This window comes from Pelecanus crispus, chromosome 6, assembly GCF_030463565.1.
Source record: "Pelecanus crispus isolate bPelCri1 chromosome 6, bPelCri1.pri, whole genome shotgun sequence".
NCBI classification, from domain to species: domain Eukaryota; kingdom Metazoa; phylum Chordata; class Aves; order Pelecaniformes; family Pelecanidae; genus Pelecanus; species Pelecanus crispus.
In genome coordinates, this window is record NC_134648.1 from 14,925,198 (window position 1) to 14,945,486 (window position 20,289).

The window sequence follows — 20,289 nt, forward strand, 5'->3', positions numbered from 1 at the left end:
TTGTTAGAAAATTTGAATTAAGGCCTTAAATGAGGGTTTCAATAAATTTAAGTGATGCATAAGCATTACCTCTGCACGTGAGAAAATGTCACCCTTGCTACGTTTAATGGTGGTACAGTGGCCTGCACGCAACAATCTCTCAGTTTTAGACAGCTTCATAGGAGATAAAAATCCACGTGATAGAAGGCTACAGCAACACAGACGCAGTTGACAGAGCAGAAAAAACAGTGCTGAGTGACCAACACGGTTGAACTGCTGTTTTCTCCAAGCCACGTTATAAGACACATCGATGAGGCAACGTGGGACACAACTTCACATTGATTTTGCCACTGCTGTATCTGATCCATTATTAAATATCTACAAAACTATCCCAAATATCCATATCACAGGTATTAATTTTATAATACTAAAAGCTATAGGCAAGTGCATCAAACATTTTCTTTGGTAACAGTCTTAACAGCAGTATTAAGATATGCTTGCATAGTTCTATAGAAGGTTTGAATTAATAGAAAAAGAGGATTAAAGAAATACAGATTTAATTGCACAGAAAAAAGTGAATGACAAGCAGCAATCACCATATTACATCAAGAAATCAGAATACAAAAGACTACAGGACTGAACAGTAAAACTAAACCTATCCTCACATTTAAATAATCTACTTCTAAAACATCTATGTTAGGAGAAAATAGTATTTTCTCACTTTTAGTTTCACAGTTGGCAACCTGATAATTGGGATCACTTCAGAGAAATGAATACACGGTTGATAGCTCTACAAAAACATCTTCAATGCTCAGTAACGGCCAAATTAAATGTTAGGAATTATTAGGAAGAACAACAAAATGTAAAGCATTACTATGCCACTGTATAAATCCATACTGCACCTGACACGATTCAGACTTGAATACTGGCTGTAATTCTTGTTTCTCACCTTAAAATGATGTGGCAGTAGTGAAGGCACTGGGAAAAGCGGAAAGAATGATTTAAATGATGGAATAGCTTCATATAAAGAATGACAGTGAAGAGTAGAAGCCTTCAGTCTAAGTTACAGATAAAGAAAGGTGATGAATGCTCTTCAAATCACCACTGGCACAGAAATGCTGAGTAGGTAACGATGCTTCTCTCTGTCCTCCAACACCGGTATTGAGTGTCATTAAAAGCAGCAGGTTCAAGCAAAGACAAGGCGGTACTTCCTGAGACAGGTCATACGTGTGCTGTGAAAACCCTTGCACATGAACACATCGTGGTCTTTTGGTCATGTATTGAGAGACCAACTGGACAAATTCACAAACAAAACTTTTCAAGCCACCTTACAATACTGCTGATACAGTATTTGAACTAGGTGCAGCAGTGAAAAAATAGCTAACCTAAAACATGCGTATACAGTCTCAAGAGAAATTAATGGTACTATTTTGTTCTATGTTATGTTTCCAGGGTAGTTATAAACAGCATCTGACATCGGAGCGATGGCAGGCATTACTCTGCAGAAATTAATACACAGGAACTAAAAGGCAAGGCCATTATGCCTCCTCTTCTGCCGATTCCCTAGAGGAAACAACATTCCACCAAGTCCCCTTTTGGGGTACCACTCACTGTCAATCTACGTTAACCACTGGGTTGCTGTGTGCTGTACTCCTGTAGTTGTATGGAGTTTTTTTGGTAACTGATCAGCTCCACTGGTGTCAGTGGTAACACTCCCAGGACTGCATGTTTTGTGCTACCTAGGCACAGCAGATTGCAAAAGAGGAAGAAAGAAAACTCTGTTGTGCCAGAGTAAGAGACAGACTCAATGAAGGCGGCATCTCCATTCCCTTGGAGAAGGGGAAGGACAGGTCCCAGGGAGATCACAGAGCCATTCCTGTCAGGTGGACAAGTGGTTACTGGCAAATAGCAGTGCTGTTACTGTTGAGCAAGTAGGAACGGGCATATTGCTGTAACATTCAAATACCCTACTTTAATTTCTTCGGCCTGTATTTCATGCTTCATGCAGTATAGCTTCCTGCCCTAGGTAGCTTTTTATGTATAAAAGTGTTATCAATTAACCTCAACCTTCCTCAAATTAAAAAAAAAAAAAAAAATCCATTGCTTAATGTCTAGCAATTGTTGGGAGTTTGACTTTTACTACTGGGGGAAAGAAGTGGTCAGTATTAGCCTCAGGAGACTTGGAGATACTATTTGTGCTAAAGAGGAAGGATGAAGTAAAGCTCACCAGCCAAGCAGAAGTCAGACTGCTCCTAGAATAGGTGGCATAGGCAAGAACATGCGGTAACAAAAAGTGAGCTGCATTAGGCAAGTAACTCTCAATGGTTTTATAACAATGCTACCCCTATTTAAATGAAATGGGGCACTGTAAGAAACTAAGGACAGCAAAATCCTGAGACAGAAAGAATTTGTACAGCTTGCTCCCTTTTTTGTATTGTATGGTGAATGTCCATTTGATGATCAATCATCATATTTGGATGTAATGCAGGTAATAAATTTACTTCATTATTTTATAAGGTGAAAAGACTACTTAATTGTAAGCATTCGTGCATGACGTTGGTCATATTTGATGACAGTTTCATCAGCTAGGTTAAGACTGAGGGCAAAAATTTGACAGCTGCTATAAACATACGTACTTGTCTTTAGAATCATTCTCAGAAGTGCTCACAAAGAAAAAACAACCTACCGTTTTGTATTTAGTACTGTAAATAGGAAGAAATAACTTGTCTCTATAAATGATGCCAAATTCCTTTCCTGTTCTTTTGCAAGTTCTCAGTAGAGGTGCAGACATTTCTCTCTCTATGACAGCCTTGCATTCACATTGCCAAAGGCATTTTTTAACATTTTTTTAAACTACTGTCCAATTTAAAACACTGGAATATTTTGTCATGAAAAATCTTAGCTACACAAATTTTTAAAGTCTATTCCCAATTTTTTAAAATCTATAGCTTTTGTGAACTGACATCATTTGTCCTTTTCAGGACAGGCCTTCAGGGTAACTAACCTTGTTTGATCATCAAAGCTGGCTGGGAAAGACCAGGCAATGCTGAAAGCAGGCTAAAATAATCCCTGTGGAAAGAGAACTGCAGAAAAGAGTCTGGCTCTTTCCATCCGGTCCTGGAACAAACAAGGGGCACAAGGTTCAACACAGTAGAGCTGTTGTAGCATACCCTGGTCATGGAAATAGTTTTTATTTGTAAGTTCTTGTTTGCATAAAACAAAAATGTATTTAGAGAGAAATTCACATGGATATTATTGCTAGTTATTTCTTGGACCTGAAATTTATTTCTTTGTTCTGAGTGAGGAAGGGTTCCTGTATAATATATATTAATTGTACAAGAAAAACATATTTTGAGCTGTAAATTGCTTGCTAGCCTAGAAGGTATGATTTAAACAGTGTACATAGTATTGTCTGAGTCATTAAAAGATAACTGAAGAACCATTTTCATAATTTATGGGAGCATAACGAAATATATTATTGGAGTTTTATGAAAATCAGTTAAGTGTTATTTTAATGAAGAAGAATGGCAGTTATTATTTTAAGGTTCTGAGGATAAAAGATCAATTTCAGTGTGCATATAGCTGCATAAACTCTTTCAAATATATTAATTGCTACTGTTGATTCATATTGTTGGCATTATTTTTGACTGAGTATACCTGAATCAAAACCAAAGCGTCATCAAACATTCAGCAGCGGATACACAGCATTTTGGGACAGACATCTGTGAATGATGCACAAGTTCATGAATAAATACTGTATCAGTTATATTAGTGATGAATTTTTTCAAAATTTCTACCCATGCAAGAATTAAGTATAATTGTCAGCACAGATTGGAAATAACAGATAGAGTGATACAGAAATAAAGCCTTTGTAATCCATGAGACCACTAATGGATCCCATTTCCTTACGACAGACATTACTGTCATATTAAATTAATGGCTAGAGAAAGTATTACCTTCTTAGTTATGCATTTATATTCCATAAATATTTTACAATGAGTACTTATATGTAGATCACACAATAAAATGTTCACAATGTTTTTGCCACATCTATTATTGCCAAAAGCTTCTGCTTGAAAAATGGAAATACATTCGCATACAGAAATAAATTTGCCAGAGGCTATTAAACTAAGTACTTTAAAAAAAAAAAAAGACGATGAGAGAGAGAAGCCCCTAGGAATGACTTACTATTCCTAGCAAGACATTAAGGATTTCTGTGACACTTTTCTTTACAGGCATTTTCAAGTTCTATGGGAGTGTTAAACTTATTGTAATAGTCAGTTACTAATTAGGGAACAATTCTGGTATTTGTGGACCACACTTTTCAAAAAGTGACTCAGCCCATTCTTAGCATGGATTCAGTTTTTGATTAGGAAAGACCACAATACAGGATTAATATGCAGGAAACAATAGATGTTCAAGTAAGCTTTAGTCTTAAAAAGTCTTGCTGTCATCAGCCAGTTTTTTTTACTGTTTGCCAAGCTCCTCATTTTGCTACATGGATTTTAACAGCTTTGCTGTCATGCATATCCCTGTTTTCATAGTACAAATTTTATTTGGCACTGCCATCTTGATTGCATATATTCCTAAACTAACAACAATGCAAGCAGAAATCTAAGCCTGTCCTGACAAATGTGAGAGAGCTTCTGGCAGTGTAATGTCCATTGTCTGCAATCGTTCTGACAGATCGCCGAGCTCAGACAGTGCATCATACATGCTTAAAATTGAACAAATTCCATTGATGTAAGGATAATTCTAAATCCAGAGTATTTGGCGCAACCCTTCACTTGTAAGCCTGGTCCATGGAAGGATTAAGTGATGGGCCTGAAGGGCTCTAAATTAATTCCAGACCACCTTGATGTAACCCTGCTTTGAAACTAGCTAGTGAGTATCTAAAAATCTCTGCAGTAGTTATTAGCATATCACTACATAGTCAACACATCTGCACATCTGCTTTTCATTTTAAGAAGTATATATCAAATAAATTTGTGACTACAGATGTCTCATTCACAACAGATTCTGTGGCACCAAAATATTTTTAAGCTGTCTTTATCACATCATTAAATGAACAAGAATAATAATTCTTCAGACAAAAGGTATTACCAAATGGAAGATTTCATACTTGGAATAGGGAAATTAAAAAAAAAAAAAAAAAAGAGAGAGCATGAAATCAGAAAACTATCTTTGCATTTGTATGGACCCTTTCAACTATGTATAATAATTAATAAAAACAGGAAGATATTTTCCAGGTTGGAAACTGAATACATACCTTAGGATTTTGAAAAGTGACCAGTGATAGAGGCTATCAATTTTTTGTTACGCAACTTGAAATGCATTAAGGCAATACAATTACTAGAAAGCCCTGGGTACCTCCTTATTTCATAGTGAGCAGTGAGTATGAATGGATTTGTTTCTTTTTAATATTGTGCAAAGTCATATAGGTGAAAGTTACAAAATAACCTACTCTCAAACAGAATGCTTTTATCAAATTCTGTATTCTCACTAATAACTTTACACAATACTCAGCACACGTTATTTAGATTAGTTTCAGACCAAAATGCTCTTCTTACCACTAAAGCAAAACATTAAGTTAATTTGTTTAGGATCTTATCCAAAAAACATTTACACAATGTAATTTGAAGTATGCCCCGATACTGCTTCCTTATCAATAATTACCAGTCTTCTCCATGTATATGGCTTGCCCTTTCATAATGTAGCTTTCTACTGAAGTGATATCAATATATATTTGTAATGCAAATCAGACTTATTAAACATTTCTTCAGAATATATTCAACCTGAGTTTTAAAATCCAGTTTCTGAAGTACAATCTTTACATCATTATCAATTTTTTTTTTCACTGACTTCAGTATAGCCACAGTTTTACTTAGATCTTGAATAGGTAGTCAGTACTGTCAAATTTAAATCAAATTAAGAAAGTATATATAGTTTATTTCTGCTTTTATTGAAAACTGGTGGGCATGCGTGTATATCTCCAAATTTCGTATCCTAGCATTTGTCTTGTGAATTTAAAGGATTAATCTAGATAACTGGCTATCAGTCTGCAGCAACATATTTGTCAATGGTCTTCTGGATTTTGGCCTAAATCTGATTAGCCACGAAGAAGGAAAGAAATTAAAAAATATAACAGGAATTGACAGAATAACAACTTTATTATGCACATTTGTATTTTCACAAAAGGTTTTAATCATACAGCGTTGTGCAACTGTAGCATACAAGTAAAATGACAGCAGTACTTCATTGCTTAGGAGTGGTTTACATCTCCTTTAAGAGACTTTTGAGCATTGGTATCAAATTGACCAACTTTATCTTGTTTCTAGCCAGGGATGAACTCATTATACAATCACTTCTACAAAGTGAAGTGAATGTGAATTTCATAGAATGTTTCTCAGCTCAGGAAATGCCATTTCTTAAGTTGCACTGCCGCATGTACGCATACTGCCTTTTTAAGGTCTTTTCTTTAAATAGTTGATAACAGTTCTAATAGATATCTAGCTTTGCATGTGTTCTTCTTCCATACTTTTTCCTTCTTAATGCATACCTCTTTCCAAGATTAGCGTAAGTTATGAAGGACCTGTGATGAACATTGACAAGCACTTCAAAGCTCAAGTACCATTTCTGGCCACTCAAAAAGTGTTCAGAAACACAGGAAACAACTATGATATTCAGATCCTACTTGAAAACTAGTACATAAAGGAGAAAAAAATATTAACAAACCCTTCAAGATCCAATTACTATAGTATCAACAAAAACAAAGAAGCCACCAGCCTGGAAGTGCAGTGCTGAAACAGCTGTCAAATAGATTGAGCTGACAGAAGAACCCAGCGCCATCCATCCAGGAAATAGAGCAGAATTCCAGACAATGAGGCCAAGGAAAGGAAAATTGGCCTTTCTGTGTATCATATGGCAATTTAAGTCTACTTGGCCAAATAAATCTGCCTTTTATCTGTTCTTCTATTAATTAGGGTATTTCTCTGAAGGGGGGAAAAAAAATCTCTGGGCATTTAAAAAAAAAAAAGACTTCAATAATGAAGTGGAACAGAGAAGTTCAACTGAAAAGTTGAAATGATGTCAGATCTGCCTTATGTTCATCCTTACCTATCAGAATGACCATCATTATCCTACTTTATCTTTCAAAACAACTCTGAAGATTAGAAAATACGCGCATGGTTGACACGAACGCGTCTGTGTCCTTTAACAGTTGATTACAAACGGGTCTGGAAGACACTCTGGAGTAAAAAGGATGGCATTTCCTATTCACATCCTTGGGAAGAATAGGTCTCAGTTAACCACATGCTTGTAGAAAAGTCTCCAGAACATTGTCATGGACTTCCTGCTTATGATACGGATACTTGAAATGACCTAATCTGTTTTCCAGCTCATTCAAGAACCCAGACAGACTGCTAGCAGAAACGTTTGATACCTGATATCCTATACTTCTGGGGAGGACAGCATACCTCCCTCCGATCTCAAGTCACCCAAGGACAACTTCCAGCCAAGATAGCATCTGTTACAAAGACCTGGAAGAATAGGCAATTAGAAGAACATTCTAATAATAAGTGTTGCTCACACTCAGCCACAAAAAGTCTATACTTCAAAAATAGGGCAAAACTTCACTAAACAACCAGTAGAAGAATAAACTATTTCTGCTTGCTTCTGGTACAGTGTTCCAGCTCCCACCCCTTTGTGGTCCGTAATGCTCCTTTGGAATGGATGCTGAAGAATCTCTTTCTTTATAATTGTTTTATTCTCCCTGGAAACACAGAAGCCAAGAAAATTGCCTAAGAAATGAGGAGGAGGTGAAAGCACAGACTGCCGTCCCTGCTGTGTCAAGTGAGGCTTGCAGGATTGTTCTAGATGACATATGACCCTCAATAATTGGAGTGTCAAACTTCTGGCAAAAATCTTTGGGCAGTAATCTGATAAAGGTCACCAGATGGTCAAAGATCTTGTGGATATAGTTTGAGAAGCACACAAGATAGTTCCAAATGTGGAACTGAAGTGAGGCTGAAGCATCCAGTCTTCTATGGAGCACAAGTAACTAGGAGTTCTTAGAAAAGTAGCCTTGGAAAGTACTTATGAAGCACTGAGAGGAGGTGAAGACCCAGACCACAGGGAGATCTCTTCCTTAAGAACATGGCAATATGGCAATAGCCCGTGTTAGGGCTCTCTGGAAAACAGGTAGTGTGATGCTGCAGGTCTGACAAGCTTCTCCAGCTGCCACAATGGTCATGGAGCTGACCCACTACTAAGGTCTTGCTCAGGAATCAGAGGGTCCCAGGTGTGGGGCCTCATCTCTGTCTGGAGTACAGCTCTTTCCCATCCTGACTGAAACAGGGTGTTCAAAAGCAATTCTCTAGTTGCGTTGATGGGATAGTAAGCTATTTTGATGCTACTTGGCCCTGAAGAACACACAAACCTAATTAACAGATACTCCTGAAGCTAGTGCTAATGATCTCAGTGGGCAAAAAGACAAAGTTACCCAGGCATATGGGCTATCAAAGCAATGGGGATGATTATCTGAGATGAAGAACAATTGCCAAGATCAATGCACCTCTCAAAACCCCAAAGCAGAACCTAAACAAAGTAGAATAAAAATACCAGCAGTAGCTAAAACTCTCTTAACTGTAAAAAACCTGAAAGTTTCAAAGTTGGGAGTCAGCTTTCAACATACCACAGGTACTGTATGAAATGAGGAATCATTTTGATTCAGCAGACATTTACGAGCAATTGAGTAGAAAGAGGATTGTGCTTACTGTCACACTGACACTATGTAGGGGGTTGATATTTCTGCATGCTCCCACTGCTATCAGTAAGATTATCTGACCTATAGTGCTAGGTACAGACACACTCTCACTGTGAACATAAACACAGATCAGCTGATAAAGAGAATATTGAATCCTTGCCTAATTCAAATGAAGTGAGTCTAGCATACTATTAATCATCAAGGAAGCTTTTCAAGAAAGCTGGCCCTTAGAGAGTCCCATAGCCTGTCTATATGGGAAAAGGAGGGGAAAAAGGGGGGAAAAAAGGTGGGGAAGGAGGAAAAACAGATGACACGTTTCTTATCAGAAGAAACAGCTTTTGACTCTTGGAACATACTGTTTGCATTCCATGTCTAAAAAATTTACATTTGTGTTTGTGAACTATGTTCAGCGATTGTAATTAACAATACATGGAAAGTACCTGATTCTATTGGTTAAGGTTCATGTAAGTTAAATTTCTGCATGTCATTTTGTCATTTAAGACTAGCTTTCCAAGTAACTGGGAAAGCACGGCCTGACTTCACAAACATCTTATAAAAAGTCATGTCCATTTATAAAAATAGCTTATGTATGTTTCAGATTAACACAGACAGAAAACAAATGTACTTGTGCATACTGCTCTGGCAACTGGAATCTTACTACCCTACATATAGTAAAATAAACTAGTGTATACTTATTTATGTCCCAAGTCAACATATTCACGTGTCTGCCATAAAAACAAAGGCTTTTAGCTAGACCTCTCAGAAACATGACCTTGTTCATAGATCAGTACTGCCTAAAGCCTCAGTATAAAAAAATATATACTAAAGCAACATTCCTGCCTATCCTCTCTAAGGCTCTTTTATTTTGTCGGGCAGTGTACAGAATAGGGCCTCTCAAATCAAACCCTGAAAATTCCTTAGTTATTTTAATTTACATATGCCAAATTAATATCTTTTACAGCGATTCAGTGTTCTTCTATTCAGAAATATGTTAATTGCACCATTAGATTTGGTACAGACCTATTTGTGTAGGAGACCTAGCTGGAGATGTAACTAAATAGGATACATCCCAGGATTTCAGTTAACACCGTAACTGCCCCATGTACATTTTAACAATTCCTAAACTACAAAGTATATAAATTGAGTCTGGAATTCCCCCACCCCAATATATCGGAAAGCATTGAAAGTTTAACTAAACATTTCCTTAAAACTGGAATGCTATTTTCCTTCTTTCCTCTACCCCTTTCAGAACTTGCACGAAAAATGCATCAATCGTGAGAAGGGGACAGGCTAATAAATAAAAGTAAAACTAAATTTATGTGTAAAGGATCGATTCCTCACTTTCAGCGTTAAAGAAAGCAAACATGCCAAGTAGATAATATTTTAACAGATAGGGCTATTTCAGTAACTTCACAGTAAGTAATCAAGGCCAAAACTGAAGAACATAAAATCTTGTTTAACTCTAACCTTTAACAATACTACCTGACATCTGATGTTCACTTTTAAAATAAAAGTGCCTCAGAATTAACAGCACCGATTTGAATACATGATGTAAGCAACTTCAGTTAAAGTATCACTCAGCTTCTTTGGTATTTGGCTAACCTCCTGGTACATAGCTTTTTTGTAATTTTTATATATCCGATAATGAAACCAGTGTTGTAGTGTTTTAAACCCCAAAGGCTGCATGGATCTGATCTAGGAGACCTACATTTAGGAAACTACTACATTGCAATAAGCCTTAGAATAATTAAGTACTAAAACCCAAAGTGGTTAGGAATCACAAACTTTCAAACCATTATCAAGCACACATTGGTACTAAGCAGTCATTATTATGAATTTTAGGGTCTTTGTAATTAGCAGCAGTCACAGAGAAACAGATTACAAATCAGCAAATTTTACAAGTCAGCAAGTAAGTAAACAATAACAAAGGGTAATACAGGTACATGTTCACTTCATTTACTACTTGTACTGTTTGTTCACTGTGCTTTTTTCTCTAGCAATATATTGGCATAATACTTACATTTAATAAACACTCTAATTCTAGTAAAGAAGACATTTTGAGTATAGCTATAGAAATAATCAAATACATAGCACTGCAGTTTGTTGTAGATCAAGCGCTAGTGAATACTGTATCAATGGAATTTATTATGTGGTATCTATTCCTCTTGAAAAAAATTATTTGAATGCTAAGTAAATAAAAACCTGTAACTCAGTTCATGGTCAATGTTATGCTAATAGTTATAATAAAATAAGATACAAGCATTTCACGTAACTTGCAAATGATGTAACAGTTTTTCCAAATGTAATTAAAATTCCGTGAAGGTTGAACTAGACAAATTTTCAGGTCTCAAAAAAACCCTCAAGATTTTTTCCATGCTTCCATACCCTCTTACATAATTTAAACAATCACAACAGGAATCATTATGGAATGGTATAAATGATATTGCAAGTACATGATAAAATAAGAAATCAGTTAATGATGTAAACTTAAACATAGTTCTTCACTGATAGAGTGTTTGTTGTATTAAGCATCAGTCATTGCTACCTAGTTATTACTAATTGAGCATAAATGCAAAGATACCATAATGTATTAAACTTCTGGGTTTCATTTACCAGCTCTGGTAAAACCTATTGCTGTGTCCAGTTCGCTCTCTTTCAAGGTCCTTTCCTCTCAGGTTGTTGTTAATTCAAACACAAAAACTCCAAAGCAACAAAAAAACCCTTCTAAATATGTTACTTTTATTTTTGCAGGTCAATTACTATTCTTTCATTACAAGAAAGATCCAACAGGTGCAAATGGCTGTTTACACTAGTTTGTACCCCAGTATGCTGGACACATTTTAGCTATAAATAAGCACATAAAATTTAATCAACTGAAGTTAATACACTTGCATTATCTAGATTCAGAATTTGTAAGATTTCCATTGCATACCCTCATTTTTGCTTATGTAGCCAATTCGGACATGTTGTTAACAAGAGGAGAGAGGCTTTTTATGATGGTTTAGTCTTTACTGCATGGGTAAACCCCACATAGATTAGCAGTATTTTCTAAAAGACCCTATTTATTCTTACTCTTATAGAGTATCACCTGACAAAAATGAACACCTTGGAAATATTTAAATACATTTTCACATCCAACTCTTCTTCCTCCTCTTACTGTAACATCATGCCTAAAGGCAGTAAGCAGTAGTTTTGAGCACAAAAATAGCTGAGTTAAACGATCAAGCCACTTATCTGCTACTCAATCTTGTGAAACTGCTGCCTGCTTTACCTACATTTGTTTGCCTTTGACAACTAAATACAACCCCTCAGTGTTTGTAAATAATCATGACATATCATTGTACCATACAGAAGAGACAAACGCAGCAAACACATCGATTACAAAAACATTTCAAGCCTTTAGTTGGTGTGCAGTTTCTGGTGTGGTAAATTCAGGTTCAGAGCTGTCTTAAGCCCAAAGCACGCAATGGGTACTGCTTTCAATAAACTGTGAATGGTGAAAGGGAGTGCGATCTTCAGCTAAGATGCTAAGAACAGGGTGATAAATTACTGCAATTGTACGCAGTATTGATTGTGAATGCTAACCAGTCCTATTGCATTATATGAGGAAGAAAAGTAACTTTTAGCTAAATGAGACTTAAACAGGAAAGATTACTTAGACAAGTTGTTTGAAAATAGAACTTTCACTGTGTCATGACTTCCTGGACAACGTAGAAGGCTCAGGTTATGTATGATGAACAACTTGGTCTTAACAATTAATAAAAATAAAATTAACCTAACAAATGCTGGTGCTGTGCTTAGATTTTAAAGGACAGACATAAACCACATACATTTATCATTTTAAAACCAGACGATTTGTCTCCTACCACAATTTATTCCTGTCTGCTTTTTTACTCAGATGAATTCCTTCGGTGGTTAGAATGACAGAATACTTCCACGTTAATGAGCTAATTAGCTTAATTGCATAATTTTGCTATTTTTTTAATCTCATGTTGAATCTCCAGAAGAAATAGTTACTAAGTCACAGTTACAGGATTCTCTTACAGTTCCCCCTTTTTTTTTGGGGGGGTGGGGGGGGGTGGGGGGGGGGTGGGGGGGGGGAAGTTGTATTTACATGTTCTGTTCCGGAGATTTGCTTACATAGACTGTCTTATTAGACCATCATTACTTTGAATGCTAAAACCAAATTAATCTCCAAACATTTTAGAAGTCAAGATAATGATATATAATAGTTTATGGTAATCTTTGAATGCTTAATATTCCAGATAATATTGTGGTTTTTATTCAAGAGGTACAATATTGTATGTATTTCCACATATTTTCTGTCAAAGCACAAGTATTCAGACATCTACAGCCTGATACCTCAAGTCAAAGGTTTCAGTTTTATTTAATTATGAACAAAACAAATAGCAAATATGTTAATACGATTTTCTTCTAAGTCCAAGCTTTTACAATACTGCCCATAAGAAAGCATTAAGTATGATAAATTTCTGAATACATTAAGGCCATAAGGGTTTCATACACATAACTGAATGAAATAATACATCCAAATAAAATAGTTGAGATTATACTCAAGCATGAGCTGAAACACAGGGCAGACCCTTAAGAGGTATAACTCAGCACAATTTCTTTACTGGGTTGTTTTATGCCTGCTGACAATATAATGTAATTTTAGCAATTTAACAGAATTTAACTGAATGTTAATTAACAAGGACCTGTCTTAAGGATTTAAGGTCAATAAAATGGGTATCTGAAAGATGTGGAAATGAGAGAAGCTGACTGAATGATTCAGCTCACTTTTTTTTTCCCCTCTCCCTCCCAATAAATGACCTGACTTGGACTGATTTTGATCTTTTTCAGAATATATTTATGCATCTGATGCTCATGTGTTAAGTCAGACTTCTCTGAAAAAACAAACCAGCTCCCTAGTTAGATTTAATCTGTAGCACTAATATGAGCAGAGTCCATAAAATGCCTCTATTTCAATTCAAGACAGAAATTTCATTTAGCAAGTTAAGGACTGAATTACCATCAAAATATTAGTATATATTCTTAAGTTTAATGCTGTTTCAGTGAAGGTGTAGATTTTATAAAAAAACATGATTCAGCATAAAGTAAACTTCTTATAGAGAGATGCTACATATGAAGAAAGTCACCCATGTTCTGTTTAATCTTCAGTTTTGTTTATACCATAGGATGACAAATTGTACTCAAATAACCAGCTTTAAAAAAGCAAAATCTGGCAAAAATTTCACATTTGACAAATTCCTGCATTTTTCTTGTCAAAAAATTAAACTACCCTGCTATTCTCCAAATAAACTCATGTAAAAAAATCAATACCATATATAATTACACAGTTCTCTAATATCTTAAAGCCAGAATTTTGACAGCTATTTGTTGAACTTGATAGCCCATTATCTTTATTTTTATTAGGAAATAAGCATCCAAATTCATAGAACCATAGAATCATAGAATCATAGAATCGTTTAGGTTGGAAAAGACCTTTAAGATCATCCAGTCCAACCATTAACCTACACTACCAAGTCCACACTAAACCAATCAAGGGTAGACTAGACTAAACCATGTCCCAAAGTGCCACATTTACCCGTTTTTTGAACACTTCCAGGGATGGTGACTCCACCACCGCTCTGGGCAGCCTGCTCCAATGCTTGACCACCCTTTCTGTGAAGAAATTTTTCCTAATATCCAACCTAAACCTCCCCTGGCGCAGCTTGAGCCCATTTTTCACAGTAACTTGAGGAAAAAAATCAGCCGAAGACATCCTCATTTACTTAAATGGGTAATTTGAGAATGACTTCTCATTTTTTTTTTAATTTATACATTATATATTGCATAAAAATTGTTTTAAAAAGTTATGCAATTCCATTAAAACTTTCCATAAAGCTAATATGAAGTGTTAGACTATTAATGTTATTTGAAAGAATATGCAGATTATACATGGCCTGACTACCGAAATCACATCAGCATCAATAGATTCTGCTTGTAAAACATTAAAAATCGTAGTCTATTGACAATTTCACCATGAGAGCTAGGGGATGATCAAAATACATTTCAGCTGTAGAGGTGAACACCATTACATGCTTATCTGGAGATGCACATGTTGGTCTATTTCAGAAGAGTCCAAGTTTGTTCAGATGAGGAGGCTGATTGCTTAGACTTGAAAATATAGTAGTAGAAGCATCAGGATACAGTACCAGAAGCCAGCATGCTGCTGCTTCTCTTCATAAAAACAAAAATATGGGCACCAGAAAAAACTTGAGACACAAGATAAAGATTTGTGTCCTTCTAGTTTCTAAAGAGTTAGTGTTTAATTAGGTTGATACAATGCTTCTGCTACTCACTAATTGTTCCTCAAAGTTTGTTGCTGCTGAGCTACAGCTTGGATCATTGCACCGATATTTTCCTTCGCCAGAAATGGGAAATCTCATCTAACAATGGCATATCATAGCAGCTCCATCTTTCTAGTACTATCACCCCACACTTTTTAAACTGACGTGCTATATCCACTAGAGACATCTTATCATACAAGAACAACTTTTTTCCACTACTCCTTTACAGTTTTCTTTGCCATGTGTCTGTTTTTGACAAATTAAACTAGAAGATGTAATTTGTAGTAACTCGGTCTTTGCTGCCACATGATAAAGATCAAAATGTTGTGACTTACCTTTGCAACTGACTGCTTTGCTTAATGTGGAATGCAACTGGATCTCTCCTTCCCACCCTTAGACATGACAAATACATTAACACCACCTTACTGCAAGTATACTGACATCATGCATAGTGAATACACTTTCACAAGAAGCCTCTTTTTCTTGTGTTTTTTTTTCTTTTTTAAATTCCATTAGTAACTACGTCCTAGTATCCTTCGGTCACTTGTTTCCATTATGCCTGGTTGCCTATGAACCACTGCAGATCTCTCTAGGCCGTTAGCTAACACTGAAGACATATGAACATCTTAGCAGTTGACATCATAGCCTGCTTTTAAAGGATAGCACATTACACACAGATAAATATGAGGTCATCCAAGCAGCTCTCGTTGCAGCACACGTTTCTACAGTTTACCAAAAAGAGCAGCCACAGTGTTTGCCACAATACAAACTTAGAAAGATAATACATAATGTTGGTGTTTCTCCAAACATTCATTCAAATTTGGTTAAGACTTCTGATTTCCCTAAGTGAACCACACTTGTATGGGTTTTCTGGAGGTCTAATATTCTTTTATTTGTTGGGGTTTTTTTGTTGATTATGGCTGTAATAATGCCATTTCTTTATTCAAGCATCTGATGTAAAACTGATAACAAAGTTGAGGTACACACAGTTACTGCCTGCATCATCTTAACTGTCTTTATATTAATTTACAAATTAATTTCTCAAACTGTAATATTCAGAGAAAAAATGGTGAAAAGCATGGTATTCAGACATTAACTTCCTCATGGATATGAATGAAAGAAAAGCAGCAAATGCAGTAACTTATTAACTCAGAGCTCCAACACAAGATATGTTGTCTGTTCCCAACTTTTTTTTTTTTTTTTTAATATATGCTCTACACTACACCAGTAGTCAGGTAGTAGAATATCATTGCCTGAACAAGGCATCAATTTACCCCTTCTTCAGTCATACCAAGAATTTCTACGCGAATGATCCCGGATTATGATTAGAAAGCCAAGCTATTTAAACCATGTAGCTGGTTTAAATTTCTTTTGTTTCCAATTTCAAAGGATACTTTGTTTAAAGAACTTGATTACATCTAAGTCCATTATTAAAAATGAATCTCAAATAGAACAGATGCATTTTGGCCAAGATAAAGTTCAGTTCTCGAGAAAGCCGTCAACCATATCTGAGACAATTTTGTCACAGAAATACACAAAAAGGAGAATCTAGAAAGCACTGATGTGTCTCATAATTTCCTGAAATCTTACCCTATGAAAGTTTCCAAGTTAGGCACCATATTGTTAATCTCTTTCCCCATGTAAAAAGGGCAAGGATTACAGTCAGAGCACAATTACATACAATAATAATTAGATCTGATTATTATTACTTTGATGAATACAGTATGGAAGGCTTGAAGAGAAACTTTAAAGAGGGCTTCCTAGAATTTGGTTAACTGTTCTGTGCTGATAAAAGAGAAAACACAAAATGGTTTTCTGAAGTGAAGAGCTGGGCAACTGCATCCAAAGTTATTAAACAGATGCAAAAGTTTTCCACATGGTGAGAAACTGATCAGAATCGCAGGACTGAATTAGGAAGCAATAATCAAATGTTTGTATTTGATGTGTCTGAAGAACAGAAGACAACAAAGGTACTTCGTGAGGTGAAAACCACAGCAGTCTTCAACAGAGCTGATCCCTGTGCACACCAAGATTACAGGGCACACAATAGCCAGGGCTTTGACAAAATAAAAAAAAAAAAAAGGGCAGTGCAAACAGAAGGGAATGATTAAAACTTAGAAATATTCAAGTGGATGGGGTAAGATTTAGACATGTTCTAAGATTTAGACATGTTCTGGATGTGTGGGCCAAAGGAGAGAAACAGGCCAAAGAAGATACCAAGATTACAGCCTTCAGTGAAGAGAATCACAGTTATATTCTCTGTTCTTTCTAGTTATCCTGTTTTGGAACAGAGAACAGACAATGAGAACTCAGTATTTTGACATATTATAGCCCAATTTTCATTTAGAAGCTTACCAAATAGCAACTGAAGACATTTATTTGTATGTCAAGGCCACAGTATCAATAGCCACTGTTACATAGGTGCAGGTATTCTATCGTATGGTACCTTAAGAATCAACCAAAATCGCTAAACTACCTATCTTACTTTTGTTAGTGAAACTGGAAGATGACAAAAAGATTACATTACCCTGAAATTAATTTCTTCATTCCAATTTAAATGAAACACTTTATATTTTTCTGTATTTATTTAAGGAACAGTAAATGCAAAGGTATTTCTTTATTCTAAAAATTATTCTGTCACAAGGAGAAATTTAGTTAACGCTCTTCTAACTTATGATAGATACTAAACTACTCAAGTTTTCTTTATACTGAAATTGTTTGTGATTAGATTCTAAACTCCTCAGGACAGGGGCCTGGAATATGCTAGGAAGAGTATTGTTAGGCAACAGAGATGCTACCAGAGAACAACTATATTCCCATTACATTTTGGAATGAATCATGTATACATTTCTTCAGGGTGTTTTTGCACAGACATACCACTGACATAATAGCTAATTAATTCATGATAAACGATCTAAAAACACATAACTAGTAAGGTGGTTAAGTATGCTGTTGCTACTAAGTTACGGAGGGTAGTAAAAATAGAGCTGGCTGAGAGGACGTGCACATTCACAGTCCTGAGTGCATAGGCAGGTGAAATTTAATGTAGATAACCATAATGTAAACATAGAAAAAAATCCTATCCTTACCTATAAAACTATCTCGTGTATGTAGATGTTAATAGAGACTAATAATATAATAATTATAGAATATAATTATTAGAATTATTATAGAATAATTACTAGAATAATAGTTAATGCTATGAAAACAATGTTCAGCGCTTGTTAAATGTTCAACAGAACAACATTCAACAATGTTCAGTTTATCTGCTTACTCACTTCCCTAACAAAGCAAAACAAATAAATGACAGGAATTATAAGGAAAGAACTGGATAATGACATGAAAACCATTATTTTGACTGCTTTTGTGCCTTGAATACTGTGTGTAACTCCTGGTCTCCTCCAAAAGCATATAGTAGTGCTCAAAAAATTAAAAGGAAAAAAAAAAGAGATTAATAGTAATATGTGAATAAAATCAAACAGACTAAAACTTCAGCTTGGAAAATACAAGACTGAGGAAAGACAGCAAATCATGAGTTGAAGAGGGAAGGTGACTAGAGAGCAACTGTTCATTGTTTCTTCCAAAATGAGAAGAATATCAACTAAGACAAATAGGAAACTTTAAAAAAACAAAACCACATTTCACACAATGCATAGCCAAGTTGCGCTGAGCTAGGACCTCTTCCTGTAGTACACTGCAGATGCCAAAAGCCTACGTGGACTTAAAAAAAAAATGATTGGGCAAATTTGTGGAATAAAAATCTACTGAGAACTGTTAAAAATAAGACTGCTTCTGATTCAGAAAGTGCTAAAGCCACAAATGGTTTCATTCAGGGTATTAGGGGATCATATGATGTCCTATCTCTGTACTCTTCCTTAGGCAGTTTCTAGTGTCCACTGCTACAGACACATAAATATGATGTTTTAATGATGAGTATACTATCTAATTATTTCTGGAATGCATTTATTTATAGCTGAATTCAAGGGATTTGAAAAATAAAGGATATGCATAATAGCAAGACACATCTCAGCCCTGAAAACATTTACATATACACTTGATTGTGGTCCAATTGATACCATTAACACACGACTAGAGGTAAGTGTAAGAATATAATCCCTGAAGGAACATCACGTTTTCTCTTTTGAAAACTTTTAAACACAGGTTCTGTACCATCATATTGGTACTAAGTGTACCAAGTCAGGACAGAATTTCTTTTTCTTTTTTGGGAAAGACTGTAGGATTATTTCTAAACAGAGGAAGGTGTAGAACAGGGTTAAAATTCCATCAATTTGATCTGCCTTTTGAAAAACAAATAATTACTTATTTCCATCTTCTTCTGTACAGAAATTACTTTGTTTGTCCCTGCATATTGTATTTTCTGCCAGTAATAGGACGATTTCTGTATATTGTCAACTTTTAGGCCCCTATCCTCCAGCAGCACTTCCTGCTACACCACAGCTTCCTCAAAGCAACCGCTACTCAAGTGCTATGGCAAGCAATGGCACCAAGTAATTTCAAGAATTCCTTGTTTCAATAAGCAAGCAAAAAGTGCAATCACCGACTTACCTGATCTGATTTCTACACCGATTTAAGTAAAGCAGTATAATATTATACGGAAACATGGCTCAAAGGACACTTATTTTAAGGAACGATGTAAAGACGCAAGAGTTGTAATTTCAAAAGTGCTAAGCAGTTACTCTTCCAGAAACAAACCCACAGGATGAATGAGCAAAAGCATTACTCAAAATCCCATTAGCTGCCTATTTTCACTTAGAGCAGTCTAAACGCTTTTAATAGTCTGGTCCAAACCGATTATTTTGATCCATTCCAAAGGGATCAGCAAATAATCAAACCTGGCCGGGCAGTGCGGTCTAATCTGTAACTCAGTTAAGAAAGACTGGAAAAAGTGTGGTAAATTACTCTAATCCATACTTACTTTTCAGGTGTTAAAGAAAAAGAAAGAGGGATAGTCCTTAAAGGGGAAATACTTCGATACTCTCTGCGTGCTTTAAAGCCCGTCCTAGCAACTTTTCCGCGGCATCTCGAAACAAACAGGCAAGTAAAAAAAAGGAAGTTAAAGCAGGTCAGCGCTTCTGGCCCTAAATCGCTCGCCCAGCTAGGTGCGTGTCCCTCCGCGGTGGCGAGGGCGCTGCGCGGCCGCCTGGGCTCGCCGGGGCCCGGCCCGAGGGGCGGCGC

The 20,289-nt window shown here is 35.9% G+C and overlaps 1 protein-coding gene across 1 annotated transcript in view; it reads right to left on the reverse strand.

Moving 5' to 3' along the window:
• Positions 1 to 20,124, reverse strand: part of PSMA1 (proteasome 20S subunit alpha 1) — a 32,850-nt gene extending 12,726 nt beyond the window's left edge. Inside the window, exon 1 of the mRNA XM_075712159.1 lies at positions 20,030 to 20,124. The gene's annotated coding sequence lies outside the window, so the exon portion shown is untranslated. The remainder of the gene's footprint in view (positions 1 to 20,029) is intronic.
• Between the last annotated feature and the right edge of the window lie 165 nt (positions 20,125 to 20,289).